Raw genomic sequence first — 7,049 nt, forward strand, 5'->3', positions numbered from 1 at the left:
GGAAAGAATCGTGGCAGTTGAGCAGCCTTGAGTGCCCAGAGCCCGGAGTGAGGAGTCTGAGGCCACCTTCTCCAGTCAGGCACACACAGGGAAAAGGCGAGGGACACCAGTGGCCAGATGTACACTGAGGGCTGAGGGGCGAAGGACAACCAGTGGGCTCTGTTCCCTCTTCACTTACTGCTCTTGCAGAATCCACACCTTGGTTTGGGGTAAACCAGTAGCTCTAAGTTCCATGAATTCTCGTAACACTGTTCCCAACTATCATCCCTGCATCTCAAACTGATGCACTGGGCTGTGGAAAACCTCCTAAATCCTCAGAGGGGAGAAGTGCCAAGCGGCCTCCTGAAGAAAACTACAGGCAGAAAGAGTTTAATCCCACTCAGGCACCGCACTAGTCCCTTCCTCACAGATGAACACAGTCAAAGCCAAGCTGGTCGCCTCTCCTCTCCCCCCCCACCCGCCCCGCCCCACCCCAGTGCTCAGCAGCTTACTTTCCTTTGCCAAAGTTAGAGTCACTGGCAGCAATCTTCAGACCAGCTTTGTGGGTCTCACAGGCCCTGGTTTTTGGAATCAAATAACTTCGGTGGCTGCATCAGGAAAACGCACCATCACCAAATTCAGGCCTGGGCAGGTTACAGGCTGGGCTTTGGGTTCACCACTGAGAGTCTTTAGTTTCTTTTATGGCTCTGCCAGGCCTCTTTTCACAGGGCTCCTACCTTCTTGCTAAATAGCTCCCTTGGCTGCCTGTTTTCCTATAAAGGCTACAATGGGGGAGAGGGGGTCAAGACTTGTGGCCTGTGCTACTCTGACAAAGTCTGCGGAAAATGAAGATAACACAAGGAGAGCCTCTGGGAAGCACATAGCTTTCAGTCGGCACAAAAGCAATAGTCACTGCTCATCATTTAAATAATGTGTCTTAGCAGGCCTGTTGCAGCATGTACCACTATATAGGAGATTACAATAAACGAAGAAGTTGATACTCTTCTAGGAACCCACTATCCCTCTGCCGCCCAACATGGTAGCCACTGGGCACAGGTGGCTATTTATTTATTTATTTATTTATTTTGCGACAGAGCCTCAAGCTGTCGCCCTGGATAGAGTACTGTGGCATCATAGCAACCTCCAACTCCTACGCTTAAGCGATTCTCTTGCCTCAGCCTCCCAAGTACCTGGAACTATAGGTGCCTGCCACAATACCCAGCTATTTTGGGGCTGTAATTGTCATTGTTGTTTGGCAGGCCCTGGCTGGATTCGAACCCATCAGCTCTGGTGTATGTGGCTGGAGCCTTAGCCACTTGAGCTACAGGCGCTGAGCCTGGCTATTTAAATTTAAAATGAATTAGAATTAAGTGTTCAGTTCCTCAGTTGCAGAAGCCATAGTTCAAGTGCTCTATGTGCACTTGTAATTGTGGCTGTCATTCTGGATAGCACAGATCCCAGAACATTTCCATCATCACAGAGAGTGGACGGACAGTGCTGGTCTAGAGTGGAAGTCAGGGAAGAAAACAAATATGAAATCAAAAGCTCAATTTGTCATCTACTGTTTAAATTTGGGGCAGTATGGGCTATAGTAGAAATACCTGCAAAGTGCCATGGGCAAACAAGGAAAGGGTAACCAACTCTGTGACTCATGGCCCAGATCAACGCCCCACCTGCCAGCCACAGAGATGACCTTTGTCTGTCCCAATGATGGCCTCTACTTCTCATCTTTCTATATTATCACTAGGAAAAGCAGACACTCTGTAAGGAAGTTGAGAACAATTTCCCATTATTGAAACAAAATAGTTAGCTGTTTTATATTTGCTACTTAAAGGAAAAAGTTCAGAACAAGTGAAAATGCCAGAAGGTAACTTAAGTGGAGTTCTTTCTGTGACTCTAATTCAAATCAACAAATATTCCTGAGCATCTGCTAGGTCCTACTCAAAGGTGAGTAACATGAATTGCTATAATCCCATAGCGGCAAGGCAAATGTGTGAGATGATAATATTTATCAGTGCCATATGTCATAATGCAAGTACCAAATGCTATACAAACACCTAAGAAATACTAATTCCAAAGTGGGGGCCGCTTCATGGTGGTGACAATGTTCAAACTTATCCCTAAAAGGACAGGTAGGATTCCCACAGGTGGTGATAGGAGAATGAGACCCACCAACTAAACAGAGGCACACGGGCCTGAAAAACCTGGGACACATTGTGAGACCGGCAAGAACACCTACAGGTAGTTTCATGTTCAATATTCAACTACAGGCCGGGCACAGTGGCTCACACCTGTAATCCTAGCACTCTGGAAGGCTGAGGCAGGTGGATTGCCTAAGCTCAGGAGTTTGAGACCAGTTGGAGCAAAAGGGAGACCCCATCTTTACTAAAAAAATATAAAAACTAACCGGGCATTATGATAGGCATCTGTAGTCCCAGCTGCTCAGGAGGCTGAGGTAAGAGGATCACTTGAGCCCAAGACTGAGGTAGCTGTGAGCTATGACCCCCACGGCACTCTAGCCTGGGGTCTATAAGACTCTGTCTAAAAAAAAAAATCAACTACAAAAAAGAGAGCTGGGGAAAAGAGAGAGGTAGAGAAGGGGGTGGGGAGGGAGGGAGAAAGAAAACCAAAATCAAAACCCAAAGACAAATAAAAGTCATTAACTCAAAAAAAAATCATTAACTCTTGGGGAAACAAAACTTTATTCTGGGCCCTCCTCATGGAGGACTCTGATGCCACACCAAGGAGTTTGGGCTTCACTCTGTGATCTGCAAGAGCCATCCAAGGCATTTAGATGGGGGAGAGGCATCATCAAATCTGTATTTAGGAAAACTCTGGTGATAGTTTGCTGGCAACCATGATTGATGGAGTGTAAAGAATGAGCCTGGAGGTTGGGAGACCAACTGGGAGGTCTGGATCAGCAGAAATAATCTAAGGGGAGAAGGGAACATTGTTGGCCTGAGTGGAAAGGAGGGCAGGTCTGTGCATTGTGCCACCATGGGAAGGACAAAGTTCAAGGTGGGAACTGGCCACCACTGCAGGCCCTCCCATTGCTTGCCTTTGGTCACAGCTGAAATAAAGAGTCCTGCTGTAGTTTCTATCTGCATATGGCTTTGGGGCAAGCCCACTATTTCTCTGCTCATCTCCAAGGCGGCAGGAGATGGCTGGTGCAGGTTTGATCTCCATGGATCTGGCCATCTTGAAAACAAATGCCAGTGATAAGAAAATGTGATGATTCCTAAAGAAACAGACAGTTTGAAGGGCAGATACCATCTAAGATGAGTCAACAGAAGTATCTTATTAACAAAAAATTGCAGTGAACAGTAGAAATAAGTACTAATGACATCTGCATTCTTTTTTTTTTTTTTTGAGACAGAGCCTCAAGCTGTCCCCCCTGGGTAGAGTGCCGTGGCATTACAGCTCACAGCAACTTCCAACTCCTGGGCTCAAGCGAGTCTCCTGCCTCCGCCTCCCAAGTAGCTGGGACCACAGGCACCCGCCACAACGCCCGGCTATTTTTTGGTTGCAGCCGTCATTGTTGTTTGGCGGGTCCGGGCTGGGGATTTGAACCCGCCACCTTAGGTGTACGTGGCTGGCGCCTTAGCCGGTTGAGCTATAGGCGCCGAGCCGACATCTGCATTCTTAAATACGTACATTTATCTAAGAAGTTACTTCATCTTCGTATCATGTCCTCCCACTTTGGGCCTTCAAAGCTGAGCAGAGATCAACTGATGTCACTAAAACTACACACAGCGTCACTGCATTTCCCAGCATCCATTGCACTAAGACGTGGTCGTATGACTAGGTTCCAGCTAACGGCATGTCAGAAAAACTGCAACTTCCAGGCCTGGCCCATAAAAGCCTCCAAGGAGGAGCCCTCATGCTTCACTCTCTTTCCTTCTTTCAGCTTGACACAGACAAGCACAGAGCCCTTCAAAGCTAGGGCCAAAGATATTATCGCAAGACAGGAGCAGTCCGGATCCCAAATCACCATTTGGAAAACTGCTTTTGTAATACATGGGCTAAGAATAAACTTCTACAATTTTAAAGCCAATTTACAACCGAGGAGTTTGTTTATGGCAGCAGCAGCATTACCTTAACCAACACAAACCCTTACAACGCTTATTCTATTTTGTATCAGACTAATCTGTACATTCGTTATCTCCCTTTCACACTGTAAACCCTTAGGTTTAATTGTAATTGTGGTTCCTAATTAAGACTTCCAAAGGGATTTCAATTGTGCAAGGATTATAATCCCCATAAAAAGCTACAGAGGTATCTAGTCACTTGTCCAACTTAGGACAGAGAGTGGATGAATTTCTGGCCTTCAGGACTGGATATCTTGTCTACCCAGAAAGACAGGGAACAAAAAAATCCTGAAGGCCTTAAAAAAAAAAAAGTTTAATCCTATATGAAGCTGTTTATGGAGAGCAAAATCTAAATAAGAGGTCATCATAGTTTATTAACGCAATTCCAGCTCTATGTACCTGCGTGGTGGCCCTAGACAAGGCATACAACTTCTGTAGGTTCCTGACTTCTCAGTTAGAAAATAAGGCGGCTTGGCTCAGTGCCTGTCGCTCAGCAGCTAGGGCGCCAGCCACATACACTGGGGCAGGCAGATTTGAACCCAGCCCAGGCCTGCCAAACAACAAAGACAACTACAACAATAAAATAGCCAGGTGTTGTGGCGGGTGCCTATAGTTCTAGCTACTTGGGAAGCTGAGGCAACAGAATCGCTTAAGCTCAAGAGTTGGAGGTTGCTGTGAGTGTGATGCCACAGCACTCTACTGAGGGTGACATAGTGAGAATCTGTCTCCAAAAAAAAAGAAAGACAGAAAAAGAAAAGAAGGGGGCTGAACCACGTAATCCCTGTGTCTTTCCAGTTCTAACATGCCCAGCGTCTATTGACTACTCACCCAGGCTGTTTCAATTGTATCATTAAGTTTATTGGGCAATTAATTACTCTTCCAAAATAAATTATTTTTAGAATTTGCAACCATTAATCAACGTAAATCCTAATAAAATGCTAAACTGAGTTTTAAGTTAAAAAGACAAAAGCTAATTAAGATGTTTGGATACTACCAAACATTTGCATTTTTTAAAAAATCCTTTCTCATAATAGTTTTATAAATGCTACCAAATTTTAAACTGCATTTCTTTGATTACTAGGGAGGGCATGCATTTTTAGATGTTTCTTAGAAATTTAGGTTTTCCCTACATTGTTTAGTTTTCAAATCAGAACACTTGCAGTGGGGTAACAGGAGAAGGTATTATTGCCTGCCTCTTTTAGCCAGCAGGTCAGTAAAGGGGCTGATGTAGCTTCCCGGGAATTGTCACCAGCTCACCTTACTAGGAACTGCATGACCCCTAGCATCGGTTCAGCTCTGTGCCTCCAAGAGTATGCCTGCCTTTCATTATGTGTTAAATTCAATGGAATAAAAGTGGCTGCAAGCATAGCATTGTAGGGTTCCATATTTATTCTCTTTCTGTGACAGCCGCATCCAATTTTCTCAGGTGAGAAGTCAAAAGGGTTACAAATTCCACCCAGGACCTGGAAATCCAGCTGGGCTGTTTGAGTCTCTTGCTCCTTCTTCATGAATAAAGATTCTACAGAGGGGCCCTAAATAAACAATGCTGCTAATGATGTAAAGGCAGATGGGTCCTCAGTCTCCACTGGCCAGGAAGACACCGGCTTTGCCTGACTAACCCTAGTGCAAAAATTTGTTTTTGTCAAAGAAACTCTGTAACTAAATATGTGCTAAATCACAGAGAGAGCGGAAGTGTTGAATCAGAAGGCATTTCTTTTCCCCGGCTACTTTTCCAAACCTACCCATGAATTGTGGCCACAGCACTGTCCTGAAATCACCCTCTGCGTTTAGGTGATGCGGTGCTTGTGATTCAGATGATGGAAAAAAACCAACCCTCTTCTGCCATCTGGGATCTATCAGCAAGATAAAACCGCTGTTGGTTTCAAAAGCATTTAGAAATTGAGTTCTTAAAAAATACATTGTGAAAACTGACAGAAAGAAATTCTGATGAGGATCTTCTGCAAACAACGCCCCCTGGCCAGTGCCCTGAGTTCAAATCTAGGAAACATTACTAAGGGTGTTCCGGCAGATTTCAACTACTGGACCAGGAATAAGGGAGGAGTGTTCTCTATCTTCTGCAAAAGGGCCTCATCCTTTTGGATGTTACGATCTGGGACAGCTGGATCTGAAGCTCTGATATGCCAAAAATAAATATGTGTTACTGGCACACGACACGACCATCATTGCCTTGTAGAAGCCTCATGTCTTCTGCTTGCAGGTAGCACGATCACCACAGAAAGCCTATGCCATGAGTGGTAGCCACAGAGGAAAGCAAAAACAGGAGTGCAAAAATGCATCCTGATGACAATCTCCAGCTTAAAATGACCAGACTCCTAGGAAAATTTTAGTGGTAAAATGTGTTCATGCTTGTGTCAAGCAAAACCACACACCCAACACTAAAAGCCAATATCAACAACGGAAAAGTCAATGGAAAACAGCACAGCATAACATAGCAAGTGTATGACCTAATTTGGTTCAGTAAGAAACAGCAGGGGATGGTATGCAGAAAATGATAAAAAGTATTGCTTTTTTCCAACATTAAGAAAACACTGTCAAAGACTGAGGCAAAACCAGAAATGCCCATGGGCTCCCTATCCAGCTCCTACACAACTCCAGGCGCTCCCCAGAACACAAATTCACCCACCTATATATTATTTGTTTCTTTGTTTGGTTCTTTTTTGGCAGTTTTTGGCCGGGGCTGGGTTTGAACCCACCACCTCTGGCATATGGGGCCAGCTCCCTGCTTTTGAGTCATAGGCACCACCTCACCCATCTATATATTAAAAATAACTTCCTTTCCCTTTTTCTTTTCCACACTTACCTCCTGTCACCAAAACATATTACCCAGAGAAAAGTAATTATAATTAAAGTCAATATTTATTGAGTGCTGACTGCACACACTATACTGGGGGTGCATAGAGGCCTGGTCGAGCAAAGAGTAACAAAGGAAAGACAGACAAAAATCCTTGCCCCAGTTCAGTA

The sequence above is a fragment of the Otolemur garnettii genome, unplaced genomic scaffold (genome assembly GCF_000181295.1).
Source record: "Otolemur garnettii isolate 467f Iridium unplaced genomic scaffold, OtoGar3 scaffold00092, whole genome shotgun sequence".
In the NCBI taxonomy this organism is placed as follows: Eukaryota; Metazoa; Chordata; class Mammalia; order Primates; family Galagidae; genus Otolemur; species Otolemur garnettii.